Source organism: Pezoporus wallicus, unplaced genomic scaffold (genome assembly GCF_028554395.1).
Source record: "Pezoporus wallicus isolate ANWC-B61680 ecotype Strahan unplaced genomic scaffold, APGP_CSIRO_Pwel_v1 scaffold_6362, whole genome shotgun sequence".
Taxonomy (NCBI): Eukaryota; Metazoa; Chordata; class Aves; order Psittaciformes; family Psittacidae; genus Pezoporus; species Pezoporus wallicus.
The window spans coordinates 4,589,445-4,606,722 of record NW_026637663.1 but is presented as its reverse complement, the minus strand read 5'-3'; the positions used below and the strand labels follow the sequence as shown (position 1 = coordinate 4,606,722).

The following is a 17,278-nucleotide window of genomic DNA, read 5'->3' as shown; positions in this document are numbered from 1 at the left end:
GCATCTAAGACATATGAGGCAGTCAGGTTTAAAGGTCTTGTCTCTTCCCAAAGATACAAGAAGGCCTGGCATTGGCTTCAACACCTAGAGAAAATGAATTCCTACAGACACAGATGTCAAGCAGTGGATCTTTGATAGTAACTTAGTAGTCGTCTTAGAGGCAATACATGAATCTGCTGCCTTTTGCTAATTTTCGTGTTTGCTTCAACTCTGAAGTAAAGCAGTCTGGCTTGCCTGACACATATGGCCAGGGGACTGGAGGGTCCCTAAGTGGGAGAGTCACCGCCAGCCCACTGAGATGGGCATATCTGTGCTTTCCCCCTCCCAGTGTTTGGAAAGGAGGCACAGGCCATGACACCCAACAGGGCCAGAAACCAGACAAATCAAGCCTGAGGATAACACAGAAAAGAGAGAAGATGCAGATCCAGAGTAAGTAGCCTTTGCTGTTCTAGGTATGTATGGCTAACCTATGAGTGTTAGAAAAGACACTGAGTGATGAAAAATAATTATCCATTAAAAGTGGTTTCATGTAAATCAGAGTATTTTGCAGAAGTTCAATTTTTGACTTTTTATAGGGAAAATTCAAAATAAAATGCTGGAAAATTTAGTTTTGATGAGATGTTTAAAGTGTTGTAAATGATTGCTATACATTATCTGTCTGTGATGTTAAGCATGTTAAAGATGTGCTATTACAGCACTGATTGTTGTATAAAATCGAAATTAAATGATTCAGAGCAAACTATTTTTAAATGGTCCTTTACTGATACTATTTTAAGAATTGGAAATTGGAGAAAATGGTTATTTTAGGCATAGTTTTTATTCTAACTGGGGACTACAATTATCGAAACGTACAATAGCCTGTGAACAAAAATTTCAGTTCCCAGCTGGCTCTGTCCACTGGTTTACTGACTTATTTTGGATACTGCTGAAATGATCCATGGCAAAGGCAGTAGATAGCTCCAGGAATTTGTGCAGGCTATAGAGTCAGTTGTGGGCTGCTGGTTCAAATCCAGAAGGCCTGCATGGGAACACAAAAAAGTTGATAGCATGACTTCATCTGTGTGGTATGAGTTTACCTCCCTGGGTGTAGGTGACAGCAACAGAAATAGCATTAATTAGTCCACTTTGGCATCTCAGCCAAGGTCTGACATGGCAAAGCAGGGAAGCCTACTGTGCTGCAGGCTGATCTGGGCTTGCACCGTGGGTAAAAAAATAGCTTCTACTTCCCAGGTCCAATCTAGTTTTTATTAGCACTGTTGCTATGATGCCAAAGGAAATCTAAGATTTCTGCTTAATAACTACCAAGAATAATAAGAAAGCATCAGACTTGGTAATTGGTTAGAGATAGTACCCTGGGAAGACAGGGACAAAAGGCAGTGAACTGTAACCGGCCACACAATCCAAGGTAACAAGCAGTCAGCAGTGGATTAGCAGCCAAGGCAACATTTGTAATTTAACTATAGCATTCACAATAATTTAACCACATTATCCAGAACACAAAGCTAATGGTGATATAGTGAATGAAGCCAGAATAAGGTAATATTCCAAAAGGTTGTAAGTGCCAGCACATAAAAGAATCTTCATGGAAGAGGATAATGTTCAATTCTTTTGTTCTTGCTTTCTTGTTTCCTGAAGAACATAAAAGGCAAGTGTTTAGTTTTTGGAAGTTGCTATTTGTTAGCCATGAAGGAAAGATGGGTTTCTTCAGAAGTTCCTGTTGGCAGCTTACAGTGTGTGACAGGCCGACACATTTTGCTGTCTTTGAAAACTGAATAACAAATAGTTTTGCTATATACAAGTCAGAAGTGATGGAAGGGATCTGAGCTACACAGCACCCTCCCAAAATATACATACTGTTCTCTGCATGTGCAGCTTGCAAACTCTGCCTTCATCTAAGTTAACATTAGGTTGTAAATCATCCTAATTCATGGAGGTTGAAAAAAAAAGTATGAAGTGAGAACATAGGAATGCTATTGCTCAGAACAGGGTCTCAAAATTTATTTTATCGCTTGCCTACACGCAGCATTGTACCACTGTGATTAAAATGGTAAGACCTCTCTCTAAGGATTACACCCACTACTTTATTGCTGAAGATGCTAGTTTGAATAAAATCCACAATCGTAGTGTGTTGCATTCTCTCACTCTGGGAAGTCAAATCCTTTTCTAGAAGTGACAATGTAAAATGGGTGCTGCTTTTACAGCAGGGGTGCTTTGTGTATGTATTCATAGGCAGAGCTTTTACTTCACTGACAAAAAAAAAAAAGGATTTTTGCAATCCTTTACTTGCACTAGCATTGAGAAGTCCATAGAGTTAGGAAAAGATGAATTAGATTCAATTGTGACTCGTGTCCTGTTTGAACCACTACTGCAAACTCCTATTGCAGCAACAAATTCTGTTAATTGTGTTGTGCAAACTAGCTACACAGCCTGAAATGAAGGAAAATTTAAACTCCTGAGGAAAACACGTATTTATGAATACATAGTGTGTGCTGCTCTCAACTTCAAATTGCAGTGGCCCACCAAATCAACTCCGGCATAGTTTTGGAGCCCTGTGAATTCCTTCTGACCTGGAAACTATACAGATCCTAAGTGCTCACCAGCTGCTGGGGGTATTTTGGTTAGCCTTTAGCTAACTCTAAACACACACTGAAGAGAATGATTTCTACTTCTATTGACAGCATCTCTTTGAAGGAACTATATTTATGAAGCCCAGTGGATTCATTAGGATAGCAGTGGGGATGGAACTGTAATGCATAGTTTTTGCTCAGTTTAAATGCAAAAACTATGTCAAGTCAGATTTCCTTTGTGGGAAGCACATGAGAAATGATCCAGAGAGTCTGGATCCTAATGTTCCTACATCCTTAAGTACATTATGACTGCTGTTGCTAAACTTATATTGCTCATGCCAGGCAGAAGACTAGCCCAAATTATCCGATCTAAAGGATGACAAAAAGTCAACCCTACAGAGGGACTAAAAGGCTAGATTTGTCTTTGTTCCACAAAAATGCAGCATGAACTGCACCACTCATCACTTTTGGGTTGGAAGCCTCATCTACATAACAATGCAGCACTGTCATCAATAACAGGTCTCCAGAGCACCTTTTCTGAGTTAACAAAAATATTAGGCATGCTATTAATTCCATCCATTGCACACATTGGCATGAGAAATGGGTACTGGTACACCTTCCTTTCTGAGTTATTTTATATTATGTTCCAGTTCATATATAAGTGAAACTTACGAGCATTTCCTGCCTTCAGCTCCTATCTTTGTGTTGGTGGTCTTTAGGTCAGATCCGACAAAAAGCTGAATAACCATATTCACAGCAAGAACAAAAGCCTGGCTGAGCCCATTGTTTCAAAGTATGAAATTTAGTTAATGAGTACGCAGTGAGCTTTGTGAAACATATATGCAAGGAACATTCTTGTCAGGAGGTGTGGGTGCTCCCTTACACATCTAGCAGTGCTGTTTGAGCCTCCAGCTGACAATTGGGTGCTCCTTCCTCCCCTTCATTGCTGGGCTGAATTTGGTACTAGGAGCTATGCAGGTAAGTGGGGAGGAGTCCACAGGGGACCCCACTGTCTCTGCCCAGTCAGCGCAGGCCAAAGCCTCTATTACAGAATTAAACTGACAAACAGTGAGTTCATTTGGGTTTTTTTAACTGAAAGGAAAAGAAAGCCACAGAAAAAGTGGCTATGATTGCTTTAAATCCTGTCTCCTTAATCTCCTACTGGGCCTGTGGTAGTGACACTGCTCAGTCACACTATACTTTTCACGTCCTATTCTTCATATTTTCTCCTCATTAACTATGACCTTCCTATGGATGTGTTTGGATGATTTTTTCCCTCCCATTGCTGTTTTTCTTATCCTCTCTTTTTCCTACTTATCTTTGAGGAGCAGAAACAAGTCTTGGCTTGATACTGAGAAAAACAGATACAAAGAAATGCCTTCTACATCTCTCTCTGAGGACCTCATGTCACAGCCAGCAGAGGAATTGGTGCTAAATTGCCATAACAGAATATCCTGAGGCATAAGCTCCATCCAGCCTCAATAGATATTGATAGGCAAAGACATGCAACAGAAAAGTCACTGAGGAAAACTGCAGAACTGATGTTGGCAGGTGACGAGGGAGACCTAATTCCTTTAGATCAGTACACAGCCATGTGCTAAAAGGCTCAGTATTTGGATTATGGAGAAAATAAAGATTCTTGCCAAGGTCCCATGATTGTTTCAGACAAATTTGATTAGTCAGAAAGACTAATTTTGACGATTCATAGAATCACAGAATGGTTTGGGTTGAAAGGGACCTTAAAGCTCACCTAGTTCCACCTCCTCTGCCATGGTCAGGGACACCTTCCACTAGGTTCAACTTCAGGCTGCTCAAAGCCCCATTTAACCTAGCCTTGAACACTGCCAGGGATGGGGCAGCCACAGCTTCTCTGGGCAAGCTGTGTCAGTGTCTCACCACCCTCACAGTGAAGAATTTCTTCTTAATATCTAATATAAATCTATCCTCTTTCAGTTTAAAGCCATTTCCCCTTGTCCTACTACTACATGTCCTTGCAAAAAGTCCTTCTCCAGATTTCCTGTAAGCCCCTTTAGGTATTGAAAGGCTGCTCTAAGGTCTCCCCTGAGCCTTCTCATCTCTAGTCTGAACAAGCCTAACTCTCTCAGCCTGTCTTCATAAGAGAGATGCTCTATCCCTCTCACCCTCTTTGTGGCCCTCCTCTGGACTCACTCCAACAGGTCCACGTCCTTATGTTGGGGGCCCCAAAGCTGAACAGAGTGCTCCATGTGAGGTCTCACAACAGTGTAGTAAAGGGGAAGAATCACTTCCCTTGACCTGCTGGTCACACTCCTTTTGATGTAGCCCAGCGTACGGTTGGTTTTCTGGACTACAAGCACACACTGTCAGCTCATGTTGAGCTTTTTTATCGTCCAATAGCTCCAAGTTCTTCTCCTCAGAAAGGTTATTTTCTGAAAACAAGAGCCTTCTTTGTTGTCCTTTTGATACATGTGATTTTGTCTTGCATATCCTTTCCTAACAAATCAAGTAATGTTGTTCTGGAATGTCAGAGCTTCTCTGGGTTTCAACCATACTACAGCACATCCACCTCTGCGATGAATCTCAGTGATCAAAATACTGATGCTATCAATGATTGCATTACAATTAAGTTAAAATATATTTACCAATTGTACAAGACCTTAATGAGTTTTAAAAATTCCGTAAAACAATTTAGGATTCTTATAAGAAACCTAGTATAAAAAGAAAATTTTACTTATACAAAACATGTCAGGATACCTTGGATGGAAGAACCATATTCAGACCACTTACAGTGGTGCAAAGAGTGGATTTAGGACTTGGGAGTGTGCTGTGCAAGTTAAACTGCATATTAGCTAGTGCCAGCTGCACCAGAGGCTGTCTTCTGGTATGTTTAGTGGGCAGGGTGCAGCATTACTCTTATATCTACTGCCATCCTTTGTCTGTCCATGCAGTATGTAGTGATATATATATTCATATTGCATGAAGTCTATTTAGCAGTGAAGCTACTTTTTCTGGCAGTGTTATAGCTTGAAGACTTAGGCTAGGGAAAAGGAGAAAAACAAAACAAAACAACAAAAAGAACAGGCAATTTTCCCCAGATAAAGAAACAGCAGTCTTTAGCACTTTAAAATGTCTGTTTTAGAGGTGGTGCTCCTACAGATCTCCTTTTATTTATTTTTTTTCTTAGCTTTTAATTACTTTTCTCTTAACATCTCCACATGACAAGATATCATTCTTTCCAACCCCAGGGGAATGGCTGAAGCTCATGTTTGACTATCCTAGTGTTTTTCTGACAGCTGTACTGCTAAATTTGACTTTTCTCTTTTTTTCCTCTGGAGCTCTTGGGACTGGCTAATAGAAGATTTCTGCTATGAAGCCCATCTACAACATGGCAGCGACATTGTTTCTCTCTGGCAAATGAATTATTGCTTGTAACAGGTGAAGATGAATTGGTGCAGACAATAGGAAGCTGTGTGTATAGTAGTAATTCCACCAGCATTGGTGGTCTTATGTCAGGGGATCTCTCTCAGTAATGTATGCAACAGGAGGACATGAAGATGGTCTCTGGAAAGGTGGTATGCAAGAAAACTTCTGAGCTTGTGCCAGACCCTGATGAAATCAAAGTGCCCAAGTGTCCCATCACTGTTCTTTCTTGTTAGCTCTTGGAGCACAAGAAGACAGCAGTCCTACTGAGAGCCTCTAGGGGCTACTGCAGTTCAATAAATAACAAATACAATGCAAAACTGCTTTGAGTCTGAAATAGGCTCTGTTAATCTCTGGTGTACTATCTTGGACTTCAGAGGAGTTACATGCAATGGAATTTTGCCCACTGAGCCCTTGCTGTCTGCTCTCAGGATAAAGGATGGCAGTGAGTACAGACTATTCTCTTAGGACAGTGTTTTGTCTTGTTTTTCTGGGGGAGAAATTAGTCTTTCAGTACTCTTTCTTACTTTGTTCCCTGCTTTCTGATAATATTATAAAAATAACATCTTTATCACATGCTGGGTTCTGCAGAGAGCACACCAACTTTGTGTACATAACATTTTTTTCACTCTTTGCTAATGCCTTCATGAAATTTGTTTTTATTTGGGTTAATAAGAATCAATGTTTTACGGATTTATTCTTTCAAGATACCATATTCTCTTGATAATTCTCTCCCATCACATGGGGTTCAGTTCACTGTGAAGTGTATGCAGTATATGAGACACAGCGAGAGAGTGTGCATGTGAAAGAAGGGGTGATCTTGAGCGCAGACTGTTTAAGAAAATCCTGTCTACATGATATCAAAGGAAATTTCAATCCAAGAAGGTTTCATTGTGTCAATAGACGTAGCACAAGGGCTGCTTGTTGTTTCACAAGCAATGAATCTTCTCCAGCCTATAAATAATGTAAAGACAAGTCTCAGGGTTTTTAAAGTTTCTGCTAGCTTGAGGCTACCTACCCAGCATGCCTCCTTGTTTACAACTTCCAGTACAAACATACATTGTGTTTGTTTTCAGGCAAAACATCAGCTTTCCTGACTTTTGCAATTAACCTCTGGTACGTAAGAGCATCATCCTTTTAAGCTGCTTTTATGTGCAGAAATGTTCAGCAAAGTGATGGGTGAAATGATGGGTTAAGTAAAGGTGCTACCGCACCTCACAAAGATCTGGGGATATTAGCGGGGACTACACAAAGGAATGGACTTGTGAAGTTCAGCTTTTTGTTCAAAGGTTGCAGGTATGCTGTCACCCTTGGCGTGTGGAGGCTGGAACTCCCAACATCTCCAGGAGTGCAGGAGAGTGCCCTAACTACTCAAACCCTCCTGGCATTTCTTTTTTCTCTCATCCCATGATTTCAGTATTCTTTTTCCTGTGCGGAGGCAGTAAGCCCAGTGGAGAGAGTGTCTGCTTGGGCTAGCTTGTCTCGCCAAAGTTAGGACCACTTCCACAATGTAGAGGAGACATGTCCTTGAACCCTGGCAGGCTGCAGAGGGTTCAGACTCTATGCCTACCAGTTCCTAACCAGCAAGCTCTCATAGGAAATACAGGTATATGTCCCTTCTGTGTGGCGTCTGATCCTGTCCCTGCAGCTGAGGGACAAGTATTGTCTGGGACAAGTATTTGTCTGCATAGTTTTTAGATTCTTATTGGATTAGAAATGCTCAGACAGAGGGTGCTTTTATGTGGTCAGGAAAACAGAACTGTGGGCATTTCTAGAGCTTACAGAAAGGAAAACAAAATCCAAGGCAAGAATGGAGTGTGGCAGCAAGGCAGATTTGAATAGCAATTCTGGAGTTAAGTGCTTATGATTCATTTTCTTCCAATTTCAGGGATTTTCACTCTGTTGGAATTCTCCAGAAACACATTGTTTCAAAGTGGCAGGAGATAGGGCAAAACAAAATCTGGGTCAAAGACAATTTAGTCTATGGCTCTGTGTACTGCACTCTACACGAAGAAGTTATAACAATGAAAGGCATCTGTCCAGAACCTGAGTCTTGGCTACTTCCAAATGCCCTCAGCATTTCACCTTTGTTGTTAGCCCATTGGTTTTCTTGGAAGCTTTTTTAAAATAAACCAGAGTTTTTTTGAAAGTGAGTGCATTTATTTAAAAGTGCATTTTGGGGCTCAGGAAGGAAAAAAAGTTTCACTCCAATATAACATAAGAAACTGAGACTAAAATGAAGTATGGTCCACACCAAAGAGCTGGATTGAGTTGGGATCAGTTGAGCAAGTCATAACCATTTATGAGCTTTTTGATGCTGTATGGGAAAGAGCATCCACTCAGATCTTACCAGTTCTCTGAATCTTGGCTGACAAGTGTCCACATCTTGAAAACGGCACAATGATCTGCTCAGACAAATTCAGGTACTGGCCAAGGAGGGCAAAATCCCCTCTCCTCTGCCTCGTGCTGATTCACTCAAGACAGAAAGGGAGTAGTTTCTTTGACAAATAATGTCTATTGCCATTGTGCCTGTGATACCCATCTTTCAGCCTGGCAGTCGCACAATCATGAAGTGTACCCACAAAATGTAAGCAAGAAAAAAAATGGAACTGTTTGAATTTAAGAAAGCAGCAAAGGGAAGGGGAAGGTCACTAAGTCAGCTCTTCTTGCTGTTGGTCCCCCAGAAGGTGATCTATTCTCAGGCTTTTGTTAGCTCTTGAAGGTATTCCAGGTGCACGTCTAATCTCCAGGCCTTACCATATCCAGCTGAGGTATTGCTTCCTTGCTGCCCAAGTCAGGTTTTGTGTTCTACAACTGCTCTACAGGAATATCATTATAAATCCATAGCTGAAAGAGCCTGTGCATCTTAAGTGCTCTTTCATTTTCTACCTCTGAATATTCTGCCAGCAGAGATTTAGAACACTGGGTCTGTAAATGCTTTCATGTCAAGACTAAAGGCAACACTTGTTTAATTCATTCTTTGACCCAACAGTAGCTTATCTCAGGTTATCACTTGTTAAGCCCTAGAATGTTTTAAACATGAAGGGGGCTGCTGTGTACTGTATTTTACTTGTACAAATTTGGCAGTAGTGATTCATAAACATCAAAACCGTTTCCTTTCTGCGCTGCAAATTTTGCTTTATTTTAGCTCCATTCACAGGATGTGTAACCTAGTCTAGGAAAAAAAAAAAAGAAAAGGAAGCTGCATTTATCCTCTATGCAATTTGTAATTATTTATTGTAAGTCACAAGAGCTTTCAGGTTTTTATATATATACGCTTGTGTGCATGTATTTATATATGCAGTTGTGTATATAAAAGAGAGGGTTTGTGTGTATATAAATATACATGTATATTGTTTGAGTGCATACGTATTTGTAAAGATATATATGCACACACTTAAACACAATTGTAACAATGATGAATGCTGTGGTGTAAACGGAGGACTGGATTTATAAATTAATATTTTGCAAATATATTGCACCCTGATTAGAATAGCAATTAAACTTTGCTGTACATCATTCATCGCCAGTGAAAAACTAAAATAATTTGCACTACTCTGTGTAAATCCATCAGTTCTGCCAGCATAGAATTTATCCCTGAGTTGTCAAAAAGCTACAATTGTATTTAAAGTCAGCATATGACAGTGACACCCAGAACTGAGGTCAAGAGAATCATTCTGGATTTGCATTACTTAAGTATTAGAAACTCAAAAGTTTTGTATTGTGAAGAGTCACAAGACTAACTTAGTAGCAGCCTGTGGATTTACTCCCAACAATGATGCTGTCTACACCATAATAACTTTTAACCTAAATACCCTATTCTTCTGTGTAGCCTTATTCCTCCCTCCCTGAATGTCATGACAAGACTTGAGTACTTGACACCTCTTGCTGCCTCTGAAAAAAAAAAAAAAATAAAAAAAAAGAAAAAACTCAACATATTTGGGTGGGAGTGGAGAGGTAGAGAGGGAGCCACAGCATCTCGCTGTAAGTTCCCCAGTCCAGACACACAGGGTACCAAGGACTGCAACGCAGACAGAGCAGCTCTGTCTTGGGCAGAGGGGATGGTGCTATTTCAAATAGTTACATCTCAACATCCATCTCATCTTCTAGTCACCTGCTGTGACATCTGCACCAAAATATTTAATAAGCATATACCAGAATGAAACTGCTTACCTCCGTGTCTATTCAGGGAACATACCTCCTGTTGCTTGGTAATACCAGCTTCAAAAAATGTATGCTGCAGTCCTTAGATTACCTATGACCCAGTGATGCAGAAGTCCTTGACTGCTAAGGGCTGAGCTGTGACACAGAAGCTCACCCAACTCTTGTAACCCAGTAACCAATCAGTTAGGACATAGGCACTGACAGCAGCAGACCTCTGTCAGATGCCTTGGCCCTGAGTGATTTTTCAACGTGCTATGTTAACAGGAGTAATGTGAAGAAAATACCCTGAGTGAAAGAATAGGACAGCTAAAGCTAAAGTTCCATCAGGAAGGAGATGCTTTAGAAATGTGGGAGACAGCTAGACAAGGTTTAAATGATCTGCTTTGTAAGAGCGAGTAACAGTTGCCAGCAGCAAGGGGGATACTAAGAAGAGCGCTGTTTTGACCTGCTTGCTTTGAAATACTATATGGTTTTAATAGTTTTCAGTTAGTGCAGACAGCAAAGCCTAGCTATGAAGAGGCAATATAGAACTGCAGAGAGAATGTGCCATGTGCAGAATAAACCCTGACAACATATTTTTTTTTAGCGAGGACTAAGAAAAGGGTAACAGTGGAATATACACAACTGCAATTTTCTGAGGCTGGTGATATGGCTTTAAAGTTCTGGTGGCTGGGTTTCTTGTGAGGGATTTGGTTGTGACTGGGGTTCAGGAAGAAAACCCAGGGTGAGCTAGAACAGTGTGCTGAAGTGACCAGGAACAAGCCCTGACTCATAAAACTGACAGAAGTTGTTACCTACAGTGGGATTTATCTCCACTAGTCATAGTTATCAAAAAGTTAGATGCCTGGTCTACACTAATCTCTCAGGCTCCTGAACAAAAGGCACAAAAGGCAGCTCCAGAGGTTAATGAATCCCAGCTATTTGGAAGACAGCTTAAATCAGAAGGATCTGCCCTCCCAAAGGAGCAAAAAACAAATACCATGAATGATACCTCCTTACTTTTTCCACAGCTGCAGCAATGTGAAAAGAATCCCTCTTATGACCCAGGCTGATGCTCATGAGAAAAACACAATGCTCTCACACAACAGACATGCTGGAACTGTCAAAATGCCCTGCTATGTATGTGTGGCTGGGGGAGGAGGGAAACAAAACTGCTTGTGTTTTCTAAAATACAATAACACCAACCTTGGTGGAAGGTGGAGACAGACAAGGGTAAGCATTTCTGCTAATATTTAATCATGTGCCATGAAAGATAAAGGGTTTTAAACACTGAATTATGCGAGCAAAGCCACAGACAAGTTGGATTGGGGTCACTGATGCACCTGAAACCAGAAAACTTTTCAATTTCTGTCATTTTAGTTTCCTTTTGAGTTCAGAGGGGCTTCTATTTAAATATGCTGCTATAACCCGTAACAGAGGAAAATCATAGCTCACGCTGAAAAACAAAATGATACTTTCTTTTTTCTATTTTTAAAGTACATGTGTTTTTAATAAGGATAAACAGTTAGAAAGCCCTAAGGCCAGATAAAGCTAGTATTTTTTGATTCAATGCATGGAATTGTCCTAAATAAATAAATAAATAAATAAATAAATCAATAAATCAACCGTCGATCCTCTGCATATCGTTGTACTGACGTTGAACCCGTGAAAAGGGTAAGTATGTAATGCAGTACGCTCTGCTAGCACTGAGGCAATGATTTACTTTTTAGAGTGTGGGCATGAGAAATTGTTTCAGTCATATATTTTGAATATCTATTTGAAGCTATCACTTTGCAGCAAGTAAAATGTGTTTTATCCTTGCTAAGTCTGCAATCAAGTCTAGCTCTGTGGTTTATCTGGCTAATGTTCTCATTGTTTCAACTTTCTTGCTTGGCAGGGGATCAGTCTCTTCTTCCTGCTCATGTTGAGCAGGCAAACTTGCAGATTTCAGTCCTGCTGGCATTTGTTTCTGAAAGAAATGGGCTATAGTGTACCTTTTGGCATGACAAGGAGATAGTGAATCTGGGAGCCTTTCCCTCAGCCAGTGTAGGACCTCAGAGAGGGGCTGATAGTCTTTTACCATCAAGATCATTACAAACAGTGTGACTCCTTAGCAAAATGCTTGAAGCACATGCAGAGAACTAAATTAGCCGTGGCAAGAACAACAAACCCCAGCCTATAAACCCTTAGGAAAAATACCCTGATAAAAGCTATGGGATTAAATAACTTGAACTTGAATGGAATTGTCAGGGTTGTTTTCTTTTCTGTTTCCTTGCAGGTCATACAAGAAGGAAAAACAGTGCCGCACCTTTGATGTAGTTTAAATAAATATTCAAAGTCCCTTCCATTACTGCCTGATTAATTAATGTGGATGCATATAAAATGAGGAACAATTGAATGACTTTCTGGGCTTCCTTGGGGGATTGGACTTTGGCAGTAGCTGCACTGTATTGTATGTAATACAACTTTGAAAAGAGAGGAAAGTAGAAAGCTGAGAATAATAGGTGATGGAAGCCTCCCAGATTCACTGTGTTGCTGGATGTCTATGTGGGAGAGTCTACATTAGCACTGCAACCTTCAGGTGCTGTGATTTGACAATTACTGTTTTGGAAATGGTACTTCCTTGCTCTTTGTGCCCTGAGGGAAGTCTCTGTCCATTACCCTCCTGCCTGCTTGAGTGAATCCTTTTTAGTAAAATAAACCTGGCCATGAGAAACAGAGAATATATTCAAGCCAAAACACCCATGAAGAGACTTGTGTTCATAGTGAGAGTCTAATTCCAGGGATCTTACCTAACCTACTTACACTTTGATCCAGTGGTTACTCCATTGGTGACCAGCTTTTTTCAGAGGTATGCCACAATCCTTCTTGCGAGTACCCACTATATTTCAGAAACACCCTTTCCCCCAGGAAAACAGGCATGAGTTTGTGGTGGCTATTTTTAAGCTGTTACAATTGATTAAAATATTTCTGACTGTGTTGGTGAAGAACATCAAGGAGTCTATATAGATTAGTCATATTATTCTCTCACTTTGCAGATGTCCCAGAAAGCTTTTCATATGGAAGAAGGTATACACCTCGTCTCACTCCATCTCTCAAACTACCACCTGGACAACCATGTAATCTTCACCATGACACAGCAGTATGGTTCTATTTCTCTGGGTTTTTTCCTCACCCAGTAGCTCAAAGTTGCCATTGTAGTCATAGATTCACCTGACTCTGTGGTTTCAAGGATGGTGGTGTGTGTCAGTGGACTCTATAGCCTGCCAGTTTTCTAAGAATTGTATCATCATATGCTGTGTGGACCTGTTCTCTCCGTCTCAGAGAATCAATTAGCAATGACTTTAGCACCATGTGGATATGCAGTCATCTCCTGTGATGCCACCATCCTTCAGTGAACTTGAAATGTGGCCTTACCAATAGTATAACTTTGCTAAAACTTAAAAAAGTTTGGACAATGATTGAAATATTTCATGCCCTGGTCAAGACAGCTGAAAGACTGAGGACTGCTGGATGAGAGAGTAATCCTCTGGTAATCAGAACATGGATGTGAAAAGTTCAGCCATCTTTCTGTGTTTCAGGTTCCTGGTATGCATTTTATAATTTCTAGCAGCAGACAGCTGCTTTAGGCAGCATGTATGGGAATGCTTATGCTTCCTCTGCTTCTATTCCCATTGATAGGGTAGTCTCTGCTATTGACTCTTGACTTTCATATTTCTTGTTTGGAGGATGCAGCCCACATCAATTAAAGCTTGTGAATGACAGGGACATCTGCAAAGGAAACAGGATCCTTCTGTTCTGCTATTACTGGTTAAAAAAGACTCTCTTCCTGATTGTTATTCCATTGGTCTACATCTTTCTGAGTTGACAAGCAGTTATATTTATTGTCTGTTGCTTTCTTCTGTGACTCAGCAGCAAGCAGGCTGAGATTCACAAACAGAAGTAAAATGACATCAGCAGTTGTCAAATAGAAAAAGACAAAGCTGACAAAGGCATTTTGCTTTGATGCTTCAAAGCAGATATTGCAAATAACAGAGTATGGACACACACATGGGAATATTCAACACGGAATTTTTAAACAGTTGAGAGCATCCACATCTTGGAGAAAGAAAAGTCACACTGTCTTCCTCAACAGCAACTTGCATTTTAAGTTCAGCTGATCAAAGATGAGCACAGCAGTAGCTGCAGGCATCTACATCAGCTCCACCAGTGAGACCTCACATCAGGATGGAGCTGACAGGTGAAGATCTCAACAGCACATGGGAACGGTACATGCCCTTCCAGCCATGCTAGGCACTTCTCTGCTGTTACAGCTAGTTTCTGCATCACCAGTACTGGGGTAGCAGGAATGGATAAAGGCAGGGTAGTCATGGATCTGTTGCTACTCTGTGTATCATCACCAAGCTCCTACCAACGACCAAGTCACCCAGGTTGACCATATGCATGCTTGCCCACCGATGTTAAGCTAAGGGAAGATCATATGCAAGCCTTTTTTTGGAGCAGCACCAAAAGCACTGCTGAACATCCTGCCCTGCAAAACACTTGGCACAATCTAAACAATCCAGTAAACTCTTTATCAGCGTCTGACAATTTCTTTATCTTTCCCGTTTTCTATGTGACTCAAGAGAATCCAGAGGCTAATTCTTCCTGTAGATCAACCTTCTACTATAATTTGGTGCCCTGTTTGGCATTTCCCTACCTGACCAGCTCATCAATTATTTTACCTTGTACAGGAGGATGTCTAAATGAGAAACACTCAGATAAGAAGTGATCAGAGTTTGTTCCTTAGTATCCAAACCAAAACTTTTTCTGAGGCTCAGTGGATGTTACCCAGCTTTAAAAGAGAGGTGCTCACATATTTATGTCTTTTCCTTCCACAACAGCTCTAACCCAAAAGAAAAAGGGCCTGAAACACAGCAAGAAAATATTTTTTTTTGCTATGGGCTTATATTCCTTCACCTCTGCTTCTCATTCTGCCTCTCCTAGATTCGCTTGATCAAGAGTCTCTTGATATTTCTGTTCTGAAAGCCATCTCAACAAGTTTCAAACATATCAAATCATTCATAACTTTTCCCTTTGAGAAATGTGTTGAGTTCCTTTTGCATGTTTATTTCTGATCCTCTTTGCAGATATGTTTAAGAGCTTCTCTATATTAACATCCCTAGTCTTCACCTTGCTTCAGAAGATTCCCTTTTCCTTTCAAAACTAAACTCCAGATTTTTTTTTTTTTTTTTTTGATCTCAGGAGCGAAAGCAACTTTTTACCTCTGTTTTTTGAATAGCTGGGAGGAAACATTGTCAGTTATGAAGCTTCCAGTTCACAATATTTTCTGCTTGAGAAGAAATTTAAGCACAGCCAAAGCATGTATTTTTCACCTTAGATAATATACCAGTTCTCTAAAGGCAAGAGGCTCAACAGGCAAATTGACATGGATTTTACTGAAATCAGCTAAGTTATACCAGATGAGACTTTGCTTGGAGAAATCAAAAGCAAGCCTCTCTGGAAAGTAAGTACAGTCACCAGTTGACTTTAAATTACTTTTCTTGTCAGTGCGCACTTCCTGCTTGAGGATGTCAAGACTACTTTCCTGAATCTTTTCTGTACTTTTTTGTGGTTCTTTTTGTGCTATTTGTGTTTAAAGTTCCCTTTACCCAACATATTCGTTTCTTTTGCACCTTGGCTTTCAGACTGGGTGCTGAGCTGATCTCTATATGAAAGCTGGCTGACATATCCTACAGCTGTCACTGAGCAAGACTGAATGGCCTCTTTTTCTGTTCAATTGTTTTTTCATACCCTAGTGACTCTCCTCGTCATATTTGGAGGGTCCTCTAGAACCACTTGACTTCTTACACAAAATAGCTGCTGCAGTTGAGTAGGCTCAAAGGATCCATGCCCGTTTGTCTTCCATGTTGCTCTTCACTCATGTTTTCTTCTTCCCTACCCCTTCAACAGTGACTGAGGTGGAGAGGATTGCAAGACCCAACAAATAAACTGGTGATTCCTTGACTTCATTGCTTCTTCCATAATGAACAGTATTCTTCTCCTGGGTAGGTGGAAAGGTGTGCATCAGCACTGCTGCCTGGCCAGAGCTTGTTGGGAAATGTAGTTTGGCTGAGGGGCAAAGTCCCCAACAAAGAACAGGAAGAGGATGGACTTGAGACCTCTGGAGTCAAGCTGTGATGCCCCTTCAGAACTGAAGTATTTTAACTAGTTTCTTGGTTTGCCTGCTCAGGTTTTCAATGAAAACTTGAAATGTTCTGTGGAAAGCAGAACCATTTCAGGAATAATTCACTGCCACTGAAAGATCCATTCTCTACTGCAAACAGTTTGATGTAGAACTTTTCTGTTGGTTCCAATTAGGACAAAAGTAGAGTGCTCTCTGTGCTATCCTGGGGGCTCAAAAGGCAACCTAGCTGTTGTCCTGTATCTTTGGTAGCAATACATGTTTGATCAGCTTGTGTACTCAAGATACAGGCTTGATAAAAGGGAAACAAGGCCTAGTTTGCTGAAAGTCCCCTTGAATTCTCCTCAGAAATTATATGACTTGCCATTCTTTAGGCCAGCGATAAAGCTTTTTCTTCATACCCATTTCGTCCTTGCATGTTTATGTTGAGCAAACCCTTATGTTAGTTCACTCATTTGACTGAAGGTTTTCCAATTCTGGCATTGCACTAGGCACATCACCTGCTTAAGTGATATTTTTCACAGAGATAGAATCATAGAATGGTTGGGATTGGAAAGGACCTTAACGGATTAAAGTATCCAAATACCTTTAAGTTGGTGTGTCTCTAAACAAAACGCTGTAATAATTAATGGGGAGATATACTGTAAAAATAATTATCCCAGTTTTGGTGTAAGAGAGAATATTGAGACTACCAGTTGCTGCATAAAGAGCTTCAGTTGACAGGTCACCACAAGCGACCATAGCTGGTTTGGGAAGCTCTGAGTGTGTATTAATCTCTGTTTCAGCAGAATATGTGCCTTTCAGTCCTCAAGACTTTCTGAGTCAGCAGGTGCCTTATCCATGCTTGTCTTCCCAGTTTTCTGCCTGATTACTGGTATACGGGCAACATTTGGTGGCACATAAGCCTTGTGGCTGCTTTCATCATTTTGTCAAAGGGAGAGAAATAATGAAAGAGCTGCTGCAAGAAAACAAACGGCCAAATAGC

At 40.7% G+C, this 17,278-nt stretch overlaps 2 long non-coding RNA genes across 2 annotated transcripts; both read left to right on the top strand.

Moving 5' to 3' along the window:
* Positions 1-233: 233 nt before the first annotated feature.
* On the top strand, positions 234-7,320 carry LOC130598030 (uncharacterized). The gene is made up of 3 exons (XR_008971918.1): positions 234-452; positions 5,882-6,166; positions 7,256-7,320. It is a non-coding gene; the product is annotated as an uncharacterized LOC130598030 (long non-coding RNA).
* A 3,755-nt stretch (positions 7,321-11,075) lies between these two features.
* Positions 11,076-16,758, top strand: LOC130597941 (uncharacterized). The gene is made up of 4 exons (XR_008971892.1): positions 11,076-11,342; positions 13,148-13,697; positions 15,490-15,619; positions 16,062-16,758. It is a non-coding gene; the product is annotated as an uncharacterized LOC130597941 (long non-coding RNA).
* The last annotated feature ends 520 nt before the right edge of the window (positions 16,759-17,278 follow it).